Here is a 19,715-nt window from a genome sequence, read left to right as displayed (position 1 = left end):
GGGGCAGACTAGGATGGAAGTGTAATTTGTGTTGAAAAGGGTTGAAAGGAGAGTGGCTGCTTTGGCCATATTCAACATAGAACATCATAGAATTACAGAAGAGTTTGCGTTGGAAGGGACCTTCAAAGCTCATCTTGTCCAACCTCCCAAATAGTCTGTCTTCAATCTTTTTTTCCGCCTGTCTGACTTTAAACAGGAGGTAACAGGGTCTGGCACAGAGGTACAACCTGTGGACCTGATGTGTAGAAAAGACGTTTTGCACGTGGGAAAACCAGGAGACAGGAGCTAAAGAAGAAAGAAAGGGCTGAGGAAGCTCTAATCAGAATTTCTGGAGAAAATAGCAGGGTGAGGGTGGACCAGTCCTCTCTGCACCCCATCTTTTAGAGTGCGATGACTCTTTGCTGTGACTTCTCTGTAAAATAATGTCACTGGAGAACACAAAGCTGTCTGTCAGCCTTTGCGCTAGGATTTATGTGAAGATTTTAATCTGTTTGCTCTGGAAAGGTATGTGAGGTGTGCACTAAGCTGCCTGTGTGGAAAGGGCTTGAGTCAGCTGGGGCTTCACAGCATCCCAGAACGTCAGGGGTTGGAAGGGACCTTGCAAGCTCATCCAGTGCAATCCCCCTGCTGGAGCAGGAACACCCAGATGAGGTTACACAGGAAGGTGTCCAGGCGGGTTGGAATGTCTGCAGAGAAGGAGACTCCACAACCTCCCTGGGCAGCCTGGTCCAGGCTCCGGCACCCTCACCGGGAAGAAGTTTCTTCTCATCTTTAAGTGGAACCTCCTGTGTTCCAGTTTGCACCCATTGCCCCTTGTCCTATCACTGGTTGTCACCCAGAAGAGCCTGGCTCCATCCTCCTGACACTCCTCCTTTCCATATTGATCCCCATGAATGAGGTCACCCCTCAGTCTCCTCTTCTCCAGCTCAGAGCCCCAGCTCCTCAGCCTTTCCTCACACGGGAGATGCTCCACTCCCTTCAGCATCTTCGTGGCTGCGCTGGACTCTCTCCAGCAGTTCCCTGTCCTTCTGGAACTGAGGGGCCCAGCACTGGACACAATATTCCAGATGAGGTCTCACCAGGGCAGAGCAGAGGGGCAGGAGAACCTCTCTGACCTACTGACCACCCCCCTTCTAATCCCCCCCAGGTCCCATTGGCCTTCCTGGCCACAAGGGCCCAGTGCTGGCTCATGGTCACCCTGCTGTCCCCAGGACCCCCAGGTCCCTTTCCCCTACACTGCTCTCCAACAGCTCATTCCCCAACTGATACTGGAACCTGGGGTTGTTCCTGCCCAGATGCAAGACCCTGCACTTGCCCTTGTTCTATTTCATTAAATTTTTCCCCGCCCAGCTCTCCAGCCTGTCCAGGTCTCTGGATGGCAGCACAGCCTCCCAGTGCCAGCCGCTCCTCCCAGTTTGGTGTCATCAGCAAACTTGCTGACAGTCACTCTAGTCCCTCATCCAAGTCGTTGATGAATATATTGAATAATACTAGTCCCAGAACTGACCCCTGGGGCACTCCACTAGATACAGGCCTCCAACTGGACTCTGCCCCATTGACCACGACTCTCTGGCTTCTTTCCTTCAGCCAGTTCTCACTCTACCTAATCGTCCAGTCCACACTTCCTCAGTTTAGCAGCGAGGATACTGTGGGAGACTGTGTCAAATGCTTTACTGAAGTCAAGGTAGACCACATCCACTGCTCTGCCATCATCGATCCACCTGGTTATGTCTTCATAAAAGACCATGAGGTTGGTCAAGGACGACTTCCCCTTGGTGAAGCCATGTTGGCTGCCCCTTTTGGAAGAAAGTGGAAATACTGCCGAGACTGGGCAATTTGTGTCAGGGTGGTGAGTTTTGAGCATTTTTGTGGCAGCTGGATATGAATCACTTCGAAGAAAAGGAGGATTAAGAGAATTAAAAATGTCCTCCGAAAAGAGCAGTATGAGTGCATCAGCCACATATTGAGCACGTTCCTTGCAGGTCAATCTGCGTACTTGGGGCCGGGTATAAATTTGGCCGTTTTCTGCAGTTGGGTCCCAAAGTCCTGTGGTACCAGCTCCAAAATACCTTCGAAAGTACCCAAATACACGTTCCAGACACAAATAAGGATTGCAAGATTTGAAAACCTCACTTGACACGACTCAAAGTGAAGGTGTGTGCAGGGTGTTCCCGCGAGGCTCACTGGGGTGTTCGGGGAAGCAGCCCTTAGTGTGTTTTAGCTCACACGCGGTGTTTTTTTTCAACTTGCAGTGTAAATGATCTGCGATTCAAGAATTCTGCGTGTTCAGGGCTGTGTTAACTCAGTGCTTATCAGGTGAATTCCTTTTGGTGTTGGCGGATTGTTATTGCGGGATGTGAGACGAGTCCAGCCGTAGCCTTTGATCTCAGCATGGGGATTTCAGTGAGAAGCCATTGGAAAGGATAAAAAATAATCTGATTAAAATAGGAAAAAGGGCAGGCTGCTTCCTGAGGTGAGGTTTGATGCAAACAGCTCCCTGGAGCCGCAGAGCACCCGATCCTCAGTGCTTCTGCCGGGGCAGTGAGTCTTTTACACCTTTGCGCGTCCAGGTTCTCCCATCCAGAAGACAAGGACATTCCTGCAGCCGTTTGTGTGCTCTGCACGATGATGCTCTTGGTAAATCGCTGTGTCCTCCTCGATAAGGATGTGGAGAGAGGATCTGGAGCTCTGGCTCTGTGTGCTGCCTTGCAAATACCGGCTTGAAGTGGCGTTACAGGGAGGGAAATTTTGGGGGCGGAGGGAATGTGCTTTATTTCTGATGGCTCATCTTGTTCTGTAAGGAGTGCACCTCGCTTCCCCTGGCCTCTAAGGACATCTCACCTTGGAGCAACATCTCATCTACCCAAAAGGAGCTTGGAGCCAGGGGGCGTCGGGCTCTGCTCCCAAGGAACAAGCGCCAGGACCAGAGGAAACGGCCTCAAGTTGCGCCAGGGGAGGTTGAGGTTGGATCTGGGGAACAATTTCTTCCCCAAAGGGCTGTGGGGCATTGGAACAGGCTGCCCAGGGCAGTGCTGGAGTCACCATCCCTGGAGGGGTTGGACAGATGGACATGAGGTTCTCAGGGACATGGGGCAGTGCCGGGGGTGGGTAACGCTTGGACTCGATGATCTCGAGGGTGTCTTCCAACCAAGATAATTTTGTGATCTATAGTGCTGCAAAGCACTTGCTAAGTAATTCCTATTTGATAAAAAGAGGCTTGTGTTACCATGCAGCAATTCTGGAGCGGAAGGCAAGATCTGATTGTAAGCTCCAGTGGTTCTGGGGTCAGTTTGGGGCTGAGCGGAGCTCGGTACGTGTTCTCTCGTGCTGCCTCATCTCGGTGTCCCACTCCACCAGCTGGTGCTATGTCTGATGTCCGAGCCATCTGCTGTCACGCTTCCCTGGCTGGAAAAGGCAATAACGTTCCTTCTCTCTCCTTCCTTTCATGGCACAGAAACTGTTCCCAGTCACATAAACAAACAAATGTGGCTCATTAACTCCAGGACCAGCTCTCCGGCCAAGTCTGATGCTCCAGATAGCAGGTTCCTGTCTCAGGGCTGCACAGGAGCTGAAGCAACCAGATGTGTCGGCTTTACCAGAGCTTCAAATCAAAACATTTTCCCGCTAAGAAACACAAGAAATACACAAAGTAAAACACAATTACTACCCCAAGTGTATTTCTGATTCAGCTGTTGGCTTCTGTGCGTTCCTTGGGCGGGAGAGGCTGGATGCATCACATAACCCCGGCTCCTCCTCTCCCTCCTGCCCCAGCTCTTCAGCCTCATCTGCCACCTCAGCTTCTGCCTTGTTTGCTCCTGCTCAGGTGTGATGCACTTCGGTTTAGATTACTCCAGCTCTTTTTTCACTTAGGAAGTTTTAGATCAGCCTCTTGTGTTGTCTCCTGTTGTGTTACCATCCCCTGAGCTTTTGCCTTGACGAGCTGGGGTACAGAATCACTTTGGTTGGAAAAGCCTCTCAAGACCATCGAGTCCAACCGTTCCCCCACCCCTGGCCCTGCCCCGTGTCCCTGAGAACCTCATCTCCATCTGTCCAACCCCTCCAGGGATGGTGACTCCAGCACTGCCCTGGGCAGCCTGTTCCAATGCCCCACAGCCCTTTGGGGAAGAAATTGTTCTCCAGATCCAACCTCAACCTCCCCTGGTGCAACTTGAGGCTGTTCTCTCTTTCCGTGACCCTCCAGGGGCCAAGAACTCTTCCCGTGCTTTGCATCCATGTGCAGCAACCACAACCCACTGGCTGCAAGCGACCCCCAAATCTGAGAATTTGGGCACGTTTGTGAGACAGGGTTAATCTTGCTGAAGTGGTAGTTTGTAGAAGGACCTGTGTGGCGCACTTCATCCTGTAGACGACAATGGAAATCTCTTGGACCTGATGGAATCTCTCTTGCTTACAGCCAGAAGAAGGGCTCCCCTTCCTCCTCAGGTACCTTCTTAAAAGCCCCTTTCTATTTTTGTGGTCCCTTGGCTCACAAGTCAGGGGTTTCCTCTGATCTGGCAGGCTGAGAACTGCAGGAGTGCGGTGGTGTGCAGCTCGACCTGGTCGAGGTTGGATCTGGAGAACAATTTCTTCCCCAAAGGGCTGTGGGGCATTGGAACAGGCTGCCCAGGGCAGTGCTGGAGTCACCATCCCTGGAGGGGTTGGACAGACGGACATGAGGTTCTCAGGACATGGGGCAGGGCCAGGGGTGGGGGAACGGTTGGACTCAATGATCTCGAGGGGCTTTTCCAACCAAAATCTGAGAGCTGAGAGAAACCCCAGGTAGGGAAAGTGTAGTTCTGGGGCTGATTCCTGCCCTAGGGTCAAAAATAAATGAATTTTCTGTCCTCGGTGATGCAAACGGGGCAGATGTTGGCAACATCTCCCTAGGAAATGCAGAAGAACAGATGGAATAATAGTGCTTGAGAGAAGGCTTGAGGGAATAGGGGGGTGGCCTGGCTAAACTCGGCTTTGCAGAAATGTCTTAGGGGTAAGCCTGGAGGCAGCAAACTGGTTTTGACTGGGAATATTGATGCGATGGGCATGAGGGAAGGCTGGTACCAGCACGGGGAGCAGCGGGACAGTCACACGTCGGGGGAGAACGCGTATGTTGGCCTGACGGGATTCGGTCTGTTGTGCTGGGGAAATGTCGCGTTTGGAGTTTCCCTTTTTGATGCATAAATGGCTGGTTTTCGTGGAGCAGCTGGACAGGACGCCCCCAGGAAAGGACCAATTCCACCTGGTCCTGGACGATGCACAGGACCGGGAATTTTACAATTACTGGAGAGCTGCTCTGCACCAGCGACCAAACTGGGTTTAGCTCTGCAGTCCTTGCTGGGGCAGCAAATACGAGAGAGCAAAGGGAGAAACCCAAATGAAACCAGCATTTAATTTTGAAAAGGGGAACTGCACAAAAACAAAAGCGGTTTAAGGAAAAAAAGCAAAGCGGGTCGGGAGGGCAACGTGCTCCGAGGTTCTGCTTTCAGGCCTTCATTCCCGGTTTGAACATTGGCCAGAGGGCTAAAATCCGAGTTTTCAATGCCCTCCTCCAGCTGGCAGAGACTCACCTGCCAACAGATAAAAACACAGAGCGAATTTTTCTGAAGTTTAGGGGCAGATCGCACTGCCGCGTGGATATTTCCCTGTTCAGTGGTGTTGCGCCGTGATAATTCAGGCTTTCCACTCTCGTAAAGCTTGTTTTGTCCTTGTGCTTCATCCCGCTCAGACCGGTGATGTCCGTAAGGCCAAAGGAGGGTTTGGGGCAGATCGAAGAGTCTTGGCTTTCCTTTCACTTGCTTTAAAACTCCAGTTTTCGTTTGAAGAGAGGAGGATTTTGAGAAGGAACCAAGTGCTGACGGGCAAACCGTTCCCTGTGTTGCAACATTCAGGCTCTCGAGAAGCAGCAATGACTAAGGACAAGGTTGTGGTCTAAAAATGGTATTTTTTAGTTTGTTTTGCGTAATTGAAAGAGAAACGTGAGGCTGCCTCGCTGGAGAATTTATAGGAGGAGGGAGGAATAGGGGGTAGGAAGGTAGCCTGGGTCGCACAGCCAAAGTCTAAGGGCAGAGCTGATGTAGCAAAGTGCATCAGCGATAAAATTGCTGCTCAGGGAGGGGGAAGAGCAGAAATTTCCGTGTGTGCTATAGGCAAAAGGGCGGAGGGGGCGGAAAATTAGCCAACGGGTGATATAGAAACCTCGATTCATTTATCTGCTCTGCTTCGTGCTTCTGCCACATTAAATAAGCCGCCCAAACCCTTGAGGCCTTGGTTACCCCTTGGGAAAGCGCCGGCCTGTGTCGCAGGGGTGTCGCGCAAAGGTAAAAATAGAAGAAAACTGGTGGTTGCTCCCAGTTTCTAATCGGGTAGAGTTGTCAGCTGATTGGTAATAGCGCAGGGGAAATAAAACGCGTGAAAAGGGAATTGCCGACAGCTTTTTTTGGGAGTAATGAGAGGGAGAACCTGTACTGCATCTCCAAGGGCCCTTCCATAGGGTCCCATCATAAATTAACCACCCAGTTTCGCATCCGAAACAAAGGAGCAGGTTATTAAAGTGACTGACGGAGAGCATTGGCCTTGAACTCTTAGGACAACATACTGGGATGATGAAAACCCCGCGAAAAATTTGCTGGTAAAGCTGTTTTCATCCAAGTTCATCCTCTCTCCAGGCGGGATGATGCTGGGAGCTGAGTTACGCGTCCAGCTCAGAAAACACCATTTTTAGCCTGTGTGAGGGCAGCAACTTGGGTGTGAATCCAGGCTACCTCCATCAAAAAAGGCGCTTTTGGTATCAGTGGCTCCAGCAGAAATCCCAGCTGCTTGTTGCTGGTTTTCTTGGGGGACGTGTTGAACTTTTGGCTGCTTCAGGTCAGTCCCCTTTCCTTCTGGGATGTTATTTTAAATGGGGATATTTTGGTCCTGTCTGCGGAGACTGTTCCTACGTTTGTGTTTGTTGGTGCATGGGGGGCGTTTTTTGTGTTTATTTTTGTTTTATTTTGGTGTGGTGTGTTTTTTTTTTTTTTTATGGCAACAGGTTCCGGGAAAAGCTGTGAATCCCAGCCCTGCTCCGCATTTGGGGATGGCAACGTTATTGTACGTCGGAGCCAATTTTGGGGTTTCTGCAGGGAACTGTTGCGCTCGGGGAAGCCGTACCTGACTCCTCAGCACCGATGCAGCTCCGGATGATGTTGACTCTTACCCAGGTTCTTTCTGCAGTGCCAACATCTGGCTGCACGCACATCTGGAGCCTCAGTTGTGATCTCCGAAGACTCTCAACCAGAAAGATGTGCTTGGGAGCACCATGAGTACTTCATCCTAGAAACAGGAGGACTTCCTGGGTTGGAACAAACCACCCTCGTGTTGCTGTCATGGATCTTAAGACTTGTGCTCGCTTAGGCTGGGACTATCTCTGTAGCTGACACCTCCTCCCAGTCAGGACCCTCAGTACAATTTGTGGACCTGCAGAAGATGCTCAGTGTTGTATCTTCTGCATGATTTGGGGTTTAATTCAGCGATGGTGCTGGTGGGGCTGTGCGTTTTCCACCCTCCTGGTGGAGGTGATGCCAGCTCCCCTTTTCAGGTGCTTCGATGCTTTCCCTGGGATATCTTCCCTTTATTGTTTGGTGTTAATGAACAAATTATATCAACCCTACCAGGATATGCCAGGAGTCAGAGAATCACAGAATCATTTTGGTTGGAAGAGACCCTCAAGATCATCGAGGCAAACAATAACCCAACTCCAGCACTACCCCATGTCCCTGAGAACCTCATGTCCGTCTGTCCAACCCCTCCAGGGATGGTGACTCCAGCACTGCCCTGGGCAGCCTGTTCCAATGCCCCACAGCCCTTTGGGGAAGAAATTGTTCCCCACATCCAACCTCAACCTCCCCTGGCGCAACTTGAGGCCGTTTCCTCTGGTCCTGGCGCTTGTTCCTGGGGAGCAGAGCCCGACCCCCCCTGGCTCCAAGCTCCTTTCAGGCAGTTGTAGAGGGCGATAAAAGACTCTTGGCAGGAGAGCACACTAATCCTTTTGAGATACATCAATGATAAAAATTCACCTTTCCACTCTGACCTCTTACAGTTTTGCTATTTGTCTTTGGGCGCGTGTTGAAATTAAGGCTGTTGTTGCGCTCCTTCTATTAACTGACCAAATATCCTTCTGATCCTTTCTGCTCGACACCTCGTGCTGGCTTTGCCGCTAAGGAGCGAGCTGACATTTTCACTGAGCATTGCGAGCGCTCTGAGTCTTCGGGGATAAATTAAAATACTGTTTCTAACGCCTAATTGCCAAGCTGCGTTAGGATTGTCCTTTTTCCTTGTGTAACACTCACGTACTGAGGAGCGCAGCTCATCATGAGCAATTATCTGTACTGGGAAGCTTAAATATGACTCCCAAAGAAGTTAAAGAAAGCCTCACTTTTAACAATAATAATAATAAAAAGCTTAATGACCCTGGTTGTACATGCAGAGCTCTAAGTTCTGCTGCAAGAAGGGACTTGCGGATATTGTCTCTGAGTCCATAGAAAGACATAACTCTTTCAAAGCTCCTTTGTTCCTTCGGATAGCCAGAGCCATTCTGGGTGTGTTTCTCTAATCTGGAAATCTGGGAGCTTTAAGGAAAAAAAAAAATTAGTTAATTAAAACAGTTTTTATATGTATTCTTACGTGGTGCTTCTGAGTGTGGTACCAGATCCCATGGCTGGCTGCAGAACCCCTGGTCTCCATCCTTATGTTGTGATGGCTAAAAAAGCAAAAATCTATTTTTTTCCCACTGTCCCCTCTCAGAAATCTCTGTTTGATTTGGACCGGAGCAGTTTGAAACTCCGACGTTGGGCTTTTAGTGGATTAAAACCCCATTTCTCAGCGTGTCTGCTCGCCGACGCCGAATCCCGGGGGCGACGACCTGGAGCCATAGGAAGGAGCGGTGGGTGGGAGAGCGCACCGAGTCGTCCCTCCCACCCGTATATTTCCTCTTGGCGAGTCGGTGAGGGGGCGCCGCGTGGTTGCAGGAAGATTGAGTGCCGCCGCTTCTATTTTATCTCCTTCCTGCGTCCCGGCGAAGTTCATCTGACGCGAATTGGCAGCGGGCTCGTGTTTTCCCCCAGGAGCTGATCCTCACGGCGCTGATGCATCTCCAGTCCGGCTGGGAGCGGTGGTTGGTGTCCCATGGATGGTGTGGAGTGGCTGGATGGCTTGTCCTGTGCCCCGGGCTCTCCAGCTGTGCTGCTCCACAGCTGGACTGTGTCCAGAGCTGATATTTGGCTGGTACGTGCGGACACCTCCTCGTGTTCGTCCTGGTTGAGCTGGCCCGGGGCAGAAACCTGCTGCTGGTTCCTCAGCCAAGCAGCATCACCTTTTACTGCTTTAAAAACTCAATTGGGTTTTTTTTTTTCATTGTGCCAGCACTGGTGTGGCCAGCAGGCCCAGGGCAGTGACCGTCCTGTGCTGGGCCCTGGGGAGGCCAAACCGCGAACCCTGGGGGCAGTTCTGGGCCCCTCAGGGCTCAAAATGGCAGCACCAAGATCACCTCACAACACAAAATGGCGGCCCCAGGGACACTAGGATCACCTCAGGGCTCCAAATGGCGGCCGGAGGGGTGGCGGGATCACCTCACGCCAAGAAAGGCCTTGAGGTGCTGGAGCGGGTTGAGAGAAGGGAACGGAGCTGGTGAGGGGCTGGAGCACAAGTGTGATGGGAGCGGCTGAGGGAGCTGGGGGTTCAGCTGGAGAACAGGAGCTGAGGGGAGACCTTCTGATCTCTGACCTGCCTGAAAGGAGCTTGGAGCCAGGGGGGGTCAGGCTCTGCTCCCCAGGAACAAGCGCCAGGACCAGAGGAAACGGCCTCAAGTTGCGCCAGGGGAGGTTGAGGTTGGATCTGGGGAACAATTTCTTCCCCAAAGGGCTGTGGGGCATTGGAACAGGCTGCCCAGGGCAGTGCTGGAGTCACCATCCCTGGAGGGGTTGGACAGACGGAGATGAGGTTCTCAGGGACATGGGGCAGTGCCAGGGCTGGGGGAACGGTTGGACTCGATCATCTTGAGCGTCTTTTCCAACCAAAATGACTCTGTGGTTTTCTGTTGATTCCTGGCAGGTCTCCGTGGCTCAGACCGGAGGGTTTTCAGTCCCCCTGTGCTCAGGTCACTCAGGGACAGAGCCCAGATCTGGTGACCTGGTGTTACTGCCCGTGACAGCTCCACAGCACAAATGTGAGCTCTGCACAGAGCAGAAGGGAACCTGCAAAGCAGCAAACTGCTAAATGATGCCTTTTAGTATTTCTTCAAAACTGCTTTCTTAAAAGTCCTGAGGTCAGGAGTCCTGCCCTTACGAGAACATCTCATCAAAGTACTGCAGCAAGTTTCTGGCCCTGAAGAAGTAAAACCTGGGGGGACATCTTAATTTCACTCTGGCATAATAAGCCTTCATTTTTTTGTTGTTGTTGTTTTGTTTTTCCATGTTAAAGTGTTTTCATTCACGCGTGGAGCAGATACCGGTAACACGTCAATCCTTTGCTTGGACAGCACCAGCACAGGAAATCAGGAAATTGCTGCTGCTCCATGTTCAACTGCAAAAATACTGTAATCTTTGCTACCATTTGGTGGAGGAAATGGTTTTAAATGTTGACTAATTGCTAAGACTTTTTTTTTTTTTTTTTTTTTTAATTTTCCAATCTCAAGTTTTCACTTTTGCCCTGCTGACCTGCATCCTGTCCTGCTGCACAGGGTTTAGTGCCACCAAAGGTACGTGAACTTGCTTGGCGTCTTCAAAATTTGCTTTGCCTTTGCAGTTTCTGCCGAGCAGCCGTCCCGGCGGGTGACACGTGCCAGCCCGGCGGCTCCGGCCCTGCCAAACCTCCGCGTCTCGCTTGTTCAAACAAAGGCAGGTGGTTGGTGAAGGAAGCGCTCGCCACGCTCCGAGGTCACCCTAAAGAAAATAAAGGGATGGGAGCTCTGACATATACGGTAAGGGCCTCCAGAAAGGAAACAGCTTGAAACTTTGGGCAGGTCCCGGAGAGAAGCCGGAGGAGGTGACACGTCTCCAGTGACCCACGGGACAGGTCCCCCATGCCCTGAGGATGGTGCCACGTGCCCTGGGCAAACAAAGCACCACCTACTTGGCAGCATCTGAGGGACGTCTGGGGACAAGAGGGCATGTGGGTTGAAGGCACTTTGTGTCTGTGCTCCTGGGACTGTCATGGCCAGGAGCAAAGCTTGTCTGATGTCACCTTCTGTTTGCCCTCAGAGTTGACCTGGCTTTGCTTCCTAAATGTCCCCAGGGTTCCAGCACAGTGTTGGGTGTCCAGGGCTGCTCCAGGACCAGCGCGGTGAGGATGCAGCAGCACTTTCTGCATGTCAGGTCCTGGACTGTCGTACAGCTCTTGCGGCAGGCCGAGGGCTGGGCACAGTCCCCTGTGCTGCGAACACAACCCGAGGAACCCCTGCGAGAGAGGAGGGGACGGTGGGACAGTGCACGGAGACAGCACATCAGCCCCTGCTCTGCAGGGAGCTCGGGAAACGCCGTGTCCTCCCAGCACCTCTCCCAGCTGCCCCGCGCTCCCCCACCAAGCGGAGAGGTCATAGAATCACTTTGGCTGGAAAAGCCCCTCAAGATCACCAAGTCCACCCGTTCCCCCAGCCCTGGCACTGCCCCATGTCCTGAGAACCTCATCTCCGTCTGTCCAACCCCTCCAGGGATGGTGACTCCAGCACTGCCCTGGGCAGCCTGTTCCAATGCCCCACAGCCCTTTGGGGAAGAAATTGTTCCCCAGATCCAACCTCAACCTCCCCTGGCGCAACTTGAGGCCGTTTCCTCTGGTCCTGGCGCTTGTTCCTGGGGAGCAGAGCCCGACCCCCCCTGGCTCCAAGCTCCTTTCAGGCAGGTCAGAGATCAGAAGGTCTCCCCTCAGCTCCTGTTCTCCAGCTGAACCCCCAGCTCCCTCAGCCGCCCCCATCACCCTTGCGCTCCAGCCCCTTCCCCAGCTCCGTTCCCTTCTCTCAACTCGCTCCAGCACCACCAGTTTTCCCGCTCCTTCCCAGCAGCGTTGGGACAGTCAGATTTGGGGTCACAAGAACCAGCAGATGTCAACCGCGTCTCTGATCCAGGCCCAGGGGACGTCCCCGATGTGTCACGGTAGGTGGTCCCACGGATGTGGGTGGCACAGGAGATATGTGCACCGAGAGCCCTGTCCCCGCGGGAGGGAGATGGGGCTCACGTCAGCAGGAGGGTTTCGCTGTGTGCTCAGGGGTGAGGAAGAGCTGCAGAACATCCTCCCCGTTACACTCTTTGGCGACTGTTTCGTTTATTTGCTGACGAAGATAAGTCTGGCGTGAGCTCACCAGTGTGGAGACATCTCTGTGCACGTGGGGGTGTTGTGCAACTCCTGGGTGAATTAAAACAAACTGTTTTCCTTCTTCTTTCCTCCATCCCTTTAGTGAAAATGCTATTTTGTTTTGTTTCTCTTTTTGGCCAAAGTCAGTGTTACCACAGGCCTTGATTAAGCTTTTTCCTGGAAAGCTGTGCTTTTGGAAGAAAAGGACGGCCCAGTGAAGGCTTGGGCTCTGCACAGGTGCTTCAGTGGAGGTGGTGGTGGGATCTACTGCCCAGGGCTGGAATGGGTCCACCTCCTGGGGCCAGCAGGAAAACCCCAGCCTGGAAGATGAAAGAAAACTTGGATGAGCACAAGCCACTTGTAGACGTATTTTTGTGGGGAACACAGGAGGGAAACGCAGAGTTGGACCTGGGAGAAATTCAGGTAGTGCCAAGGACATGCAGGGAGGGCTGGGGAGCAGCCAAGGTCCAACACGGGCGACACGGTGGCCCGACACAGGCGGCACGGTGGCAGGGTTTGGTGGCTGCCTGCCACCTGTCTGCACCACACCCGGGCGGGAGCCTGGTGTTTGCTGAGCTGCGGCGTCAGGATGGGTCATTGGTCCCTCCCTGTGTACGGATCTCCATCCAGGCACGGGAAGTCCTCTCGGCTGCGGTGGTGGGGTGGGAACATGGTCTCCTGGGGTGCTGAGGACCTTGCGATGACCCAAAGCCCAGGCAAGAAGACAGAGCTGGGCTTTGCGCGGCGGCTCGGTGGGCACAGTGGGGCTTACTTGCAGTTCTGTCTTGGTGACGGGTTGGCGCGTTCGCTGTGTCACAGTCTGCAGGCCTGGTGGTCCTAAATCTGTTTTCGCTGTTATGTGTCTGTTATTGAGGCCTGTAACTCCTGGGGGGAACCCGGTGGGATGCAGTAACAGAACCCCAGCCTGGTTGGGTTGCAGGACCTCTGGAGACCCCCCAGTGCAACCCCCCTGCTCACACGGGGTCACCAGAGCAGATCACACAGGTCGGTCCAGGCGGGTTTGAATGTCTCAGAGAAGGAGACTCCACAGCCGCTCTGGGCAGCCTGGTCCAGGCTCTGGCACCTCGCAGCCAAGAAGTTTCTCCTCGTGTTCCGATGGAGCCTCCTGGGTTTCAGTCTGTGCCCGTTGCCCCTCACCCTGGCGTTGGGCACCACTGAACAGAGTCTGGTCCATCCTCTGACACCCACCCGGAGATATTGATCCCATTGATCAGATCCCTCTCAGCTTCTCTTCTCCAGCTCAACAGCCCCAGCTCTCTGACGCTGGTGGGACTGAGGCCCTGGGCGAGGAGCAGCAAAGCACCAAGTGGTTTGAGAAGCTGGGGTTCAATATGGACACTCCAGGTTGGTTGTCTCAGCCAAGATGTCACAGGCCACCACGTGTGGGGGTGACAGCGGCGGCCTGACCCATTGGTGCCTGCCGAGCCTGACGTGTGGGGCACAGCAGAGCTCCTTGCAAGGCCACCCATGTCACTCCAGCACTGTCTCCACTGCACTTGCAGAGGGGTCTGCCAGGAGGGGTCCTAGGGGGCATAGATGGGGCTATTTTATTTTTTTTTCTTCTTGGTGGGGATGATGTGAAGCGTTTAAGGTGTCTCATAAACCATGGGCAGATACTCCAGGCAGGTGGGTGAGATGTGGTCGTGGTTGACTGGGCGTTGGGTTGCTCATTCCATCTGAGGCTCTGGTCTCCTCGCGTGGTTGCCCTCAGCACAGCCCCTCCTAACGCAAGTCGCGCTGGGTGCCCTTGCTTGGTGAAAATAGAACAATGACCTCAAGGGTTTTCCTTTGAGAGTGTCTGGAGGGAGAATGACTGGGAAGGATTTGAACAGGCCATCTGCTCCCCTCCCATCCGGCTGTGCTGGGCCAGGCCCTGTGATAAGGTTGGGTGACGGGCAAAGTGTGCCAGAAGGTTTGGCTTGAAGGGCGTGAGAAGGTGCAGCATGCAGAGTAGGGGCCTCCTGAATCCCACCAGACCAGGGACTGATCCTGGGGAGCAGAAGTCAATGGAGCCTGTGACAAACTGCTGTCCCCCCAGCCTGCTGCCCCTGGAACATCTCCTGCCCTGGGCACCTCTGCCTTCTGCTCTTGGTGGACCTCCTGAAGCCCACCCCAGCTGGGCTGTAGGGCAGGGACTCCAGCAAAGCAGCCACTTTGGATGGGGTCTGACTTCTCCATACCTGTCCTGGTCCCTGGAGGTGGAGAAGGCCAGCCAGGGCGAGAGGAGCATCTTCTGGGACACACAGACTAGCTGAGCCACCAACAAATGTCTCCTCCAAGCTGCGTGCCTCGTTAAACCCTGGAGCGTGAGGCCACTGTGGTCTTCAGGGCTGCTCTTGAGGGACAAGTCCTTCTTCCTAAGAGGTTGGGGTCTTTGGGGCAGGATCCTCTGGGTTTGGCCCTGCCCCAGTGCTGCCACCTCCTCTTCCTCCTTGGGGAAGCATGGGCCAGTGTGCGTCACCCTGCAATGTCACCGTCATTAGCGTCAGGACCTCGTCAAAGGGTGTTCCCGTGTGTGACAGGAGCCCTGCCCAGTGCAAGGAGACACAGCAGCTGCCCCAGGGTCTGGGGCTTCCCAGCCTGGTGCAGAGGGAGGGAGAAGGACCTGGACTGGCTGTCCATGTCCATGCTGCACCCTTGTCCCCAGGGCTGTCTCACCTGGGGAACCAGGTGCTTTCCTGGTGAGACGATGCTCATCGTCGAGCTCCTGCGGCAGGAGCGGGTGCATCTCCTGTGCTGCAGACACCCCAACCTGGGAGATCTTCCCAGCGAGCAGGGCACGAGCCCAGCAGGGTTTGGAGTTCCTGCTGGAGCTGTCAAATCCGTGAGCGTTCATATCTCCGGGCGTTGTAGATTGTGTTGCTTTAACCTCAGGTGCCCTCCTGGGTTGGCTTGTTTGGAGTTCAGGTCGGGAGGAAAGCTGCTGCTCTGCTCTTTGGGTTCAGCTTTGGTCACGGGGATGTTTCTCCTGTCTCTGTCCTGGCCACCGAGGATCCCCAGCTCCAACCAGGTCCAGGTCAAGCCCAACCTGGGAGCTGGGTGGTGGGAAAGGAGTTCCCGTAGGCAGTGCTAGCTGTTCTACCACTTCTGTTTTGGGAAAAGACACATCCCAGCAGTGCCAGTGGCAGAAATGGGAGAGTTTGAGTCCAAAGCCAGGACCATGGGATGGTCAAGCATCTCCCATCCCTTTTTCAAGGCTCCAGGTGTTCCCCAATGCCGGTGGCAGCCTGGCCATGTCCCCTGCCTTCACTGATGCCCCAGTCTTGCCGTGGGTCTGCACTGCAGGTCCTGCAGACCTTCCTCTGCCCCAGGAGAAGGTCCAGCCCCCCGGCGCTGAACCTCTTGAGCTTTGGGTGGAGTGAGGGCTTGTCTGGTGCTGAGCCGCGGCTCTGCAAGAGGTGGCATGTCATCCATCGCCTCTGTCCCTGCGCTGGGCAGAACAGGGACGGATGGCGCCCGGGGCCTGTTCCCGGCACTGACATCTCTTGGCAGGAGGTTTCACCTCCGATGTGGGCTGGAGCCACGAGCAGCCAGCACCAGGACTCTGCCCCTGCCCGGCAGGGGTGTCCTCGCCCCGGGGGGGTCCCGCTGGGTGCGCACGGGGGTACGCGGGGCCCTGGGCGTGACTTGGCCCCCGTCGGGGATCAGGTTGTGTCTTGTGTCCAGGTGCAGGGTTGATGCAATGTGCTCGGCGGGGAGCGTTGCTCACCTGCCCGGGGAGGCACGGGTGCTCGCCCGGCTCCGCGCCGCCTGCCAAGCCTTAATCTCCGTTGTTTGACAGCTGGCGCTCTGCTGACGTCAATCCCATGGCTTAGGGGGCTTTTTGGGGAGGAATGGGCAAGTCTCCGCGAATGCGTGCTTGCAGGCTGAGCGCAAAAACATCGCGCTGAAACCGCAGAAGGAGAGTGGGGAGGAGAAGCAGAAGAAAGGACAAGGGGGCCCGGCTCCGAGGACGCTGCCCCTCTGCCGCACGGCCCAGCCCCAGGAGCTGCTGTTTGACTCACACCTGGGTCTACCTGGTCGGGCAGCGTCCCTGATTGGGGGAAAAATGCCACCATATGCATCCAGCTTGCTGGGAAAGTGCTGCTCGGTTCTCCTGCCCATACTGAAGGTCTGTACGTGCCCCATAAGCATCTCACCCGCCTTTCTGATGCCTCTCCCGTCTCCTCCAGTCAGCGGAGACTGCCGATGTTGGCTGCTGGATCTTGTCTCTATTACTGGGTGCCTGCTGCTCTGCTCTCATCTCAAGGCCTAGGGTAGGCAAGCGATTTTGCCTCTTCCTTTATTATAGATCATTAAAGAAGCCGTTCAGCCCTGTCCGGCTTGTGCCAGCTCAGGACATCACTGTCCTGCCTCAAGGGACCATTTCAGGATGCTCCCTGGAAGCCATGCCCAGGTCACTTGTGTCATTGGCCGACTTCTGCTCAGCTCCGCTGCTTCTCTCCCAGAGAAACAGCTCTGGAAATTATTTGGGCAACACCCCATGTCTCCCACGGACTGATCTCTCCTCCGCGCATCAACAGATATGAAGAGTGATCCGCATTGCACTCCCTGCACCGGGGGAGGCTGAGCTGAGCAGCCCTTGTTGCTGGTTGTAGGAACGGTCCAGCTCCTATGTGTCAGTCTTACAAAGCTTGGCTTAGCTGTGGAGCCTGGGAAGGGCTCTCTGGGGAGCTTTGGCATGGAGACCGCGGCTTCCAGGCTGAGCCGCCGGCGCTTCGGCTTCCACTGGCGACCTTAACGACACGTCCTGGTGGCAATTGTTCTCCAAACCTGGAAATCCTGTCTGCTCTGCCGCAGGACTCGCGCTCCCAAGCAGCTCGAGGTCTTTGCTCAGCACGGGCGACCCTTCCCGCAAGGGAAACGACTCTTGCCCTGCAGAGCCACCGCTCTGGCACAAGCTGCTCCATTCCCTGGGCTTGGCTGCTGGGCAGGACTGGCTTTAATGTCCTGAAATATTTTTCATCAAAAAAACAAAAAGCATACTGGGAAGTGAGGAGACAAAAGAGGAGGAAGCCAGGAGTTGCCATAAGTAGCTTTGAAAGGATTTTTTTTTTTTACCGCTTTCCTGGCTTAGAAAGCAACTTGGTGGAAACTGTCCTGAAGATCAACTTGGGTCATACCGGGGAAGTGGAAACCCTGAAAGGCATTTCAGTTCAGTGCATAGAGCTGAACGCCCATGGCCAGGAAGGTCAAAAGACTCTCTAAATCTGCTGCTTTGACTTCTCAAACTAAGTTGTTGTATTTTGCCCCCCACCCCTGTATAGTGTCAAAGCATGTTAGTAGCTATCAGAGCAAGGTACTTAATATCCTAATATGCCTTTATGTTACATTTGCACCACTGTTGTTGGCCTGTTTTCCTTCCTGACTACGCATTTTTGAGGCCCTGGAAACTAAAAATTGGCTAATATCCACCAGGCAAGAGTTTTAGCGAAGTATTTGAGTTTTCAGATCTTTGGGGAAATATATTGACTATTTCTTGGTCTGGGGGAGGGGAAATAACAGAGGTTGTGGCGTGGTGAGTTTTTCGGGAGAAAGCTGAATTCCTCGGTGTGATTAGTCAAATCCTGTGATTCAGCCCTCCCCCAACAGATGAGGCATCCAGAAGTATGCAGGGAGTTTCTCTTGCCTGAAGTTCTGGCCTGGAGGGTACACTTGGGCTGTACAACTCAAGTTTTTCTTCACAGATATAAAAAACACACTTGATCACCAAAAAAAACCTTATTTGATCACTTAAGAAAAATAGCACGTGAGTTCATCGCCCTCAGAAAGACAGCGTGAACCCCCAGCATCCCCTCGTGTGTCACCGTATCTTCTTGCCTGACCCCTGTGCGTCATCTGGCGCTACAGGGATCCGAGGCAAACCCAATATTTTTTAGCTGATATTGCTCTGAATTTCTTAGAACAGTTTTCTGAGGCCAGGTTCCCCACCCACAAACAAGCAGTGGGGTGACGGTTCCTGGCGTGTTCCCGTTGTGGGCACACGAGGTGGGACGTGGAGATGCTGTGGGACAAAGAACAGATGTTCCCAGAGGACCCGTTTCCAAACTGGTGTGGACATCACACCGAGGCTGTAGCCGAGGGGATGAATGCTGCCGTAGGACATGCTCCAGCTGCCCAGCCTAAGCTTTGGAAACCCATGAGCATCCAGAAAACAGCTTGATGGATATCTTGGCATAATTAACAAATTGGAAGAAATTACCAGGAGCGTGCCAGAAGCTTCCCTAGCAACTAAACTGGGGAGACTTCTGGGAAGTTACGTGCGCACCTTTAGCAAGACAAGGCTTAAGGGAAGATGAGAGGAGATGTTTTGTGTAGATATATTAATAAAAGATGTTGCTTTCTGCTCCAGACCTGACCTCACTGCTCTGATGACACCGGTGTCGGTAAGTGCTGTTACTTGATCCATGATTTACAAGGTTTGCACTCACCTGAAGCATCAGGGAAGCTGATACGGGGACCTGAGCGATCACGTTGACCAGCCTCATGGCACAGGAGCGACGCGTGACAACGGGATCAGATAAGTGCTTTCAAAAACACCCAAGTAAGTGATCGTCTGGTCTGGCTTAATTTTACATCCTTTTCCCTCCATTTGAGGGCCAAGCGTGTGGGATTTGCATGCTTGGTCTAGGCATGGCAATGACAGCTGGCTCCTCTTGGCCTGTCTGCAGCCTCATGAGGCCACCACGTTACCCATGCGGGAGCTGTAGAAGCTCAGCCCAGGTCCTCCTGCCCGTCCCACCTTGTCCCATGCTCCCTTCCAAGCTGCTCCTCTTCACAGACAACCACAGGCCACGATGCTCCTCCCCAGCTCCAACACTGCTGCAGTTCCTCCGTGAACTTGCGTGATCTTCTCTTGAATCCCCGCGAGCCCCGTTGTTCGTTGAGAAGCAGGATCTGTGCTTCGCGTTTTCTTCTTGGCTCATCTTTTGATACCGCCCCGAACGTTGCAGGGGGTGAGTTGCTGCTGGTGCAGCCGGGTTTGCAGAGGCTGAGGGGATCCTGGACTGTTCCCTCTCTAGAACACCGCCCAGCCTGGGTTTGGGCTGAGCCTACACCTTCCCCAGGAGGGATACCAGCCTTGGCTTGATGATCGCACAGGAGGCAGAATCACTTAATCGCTTCTACTGTTGAATAGCGGGGTCTTATCAGGATTTGGCTTTTTCTCTGAGTCGCAGCGGCAGATGCCATTTCCCTGGTGGTCCCAATCCCCTCTGTGAAACGCCGGCTGCCCAAAAGCTCTCCAAGATGCCATCAGCTCTACTTGCAAAGAGCTCCCATCATTTCTCTGGCCCTGGGAACCAGGGGGTGTCTGGCTGAGGGTGGGTGGGTGTCCGGGACTCAGGGTGCCGGCATGGAAGGTGCTGGCTCGGGCA

This window comes from Caloenas nicobarica, chromosome 8, assembly GCF_036013445.1.
Source record: "Caloenas nicobarica isolate bCalNic1 chromosome 8, bCalNic1.hap1, whole genome shotgun sequence".
NCBI lineage: Eukaryota > Metazoa > Chordata > Aves > Columbiformes > Columbidae > Caloenas > Caloenas nicobarica.
The sequence above is the reverse complement of the archived record's forward strand: the minus strand, read 5'-3'. Positions refer to the sequence as shown.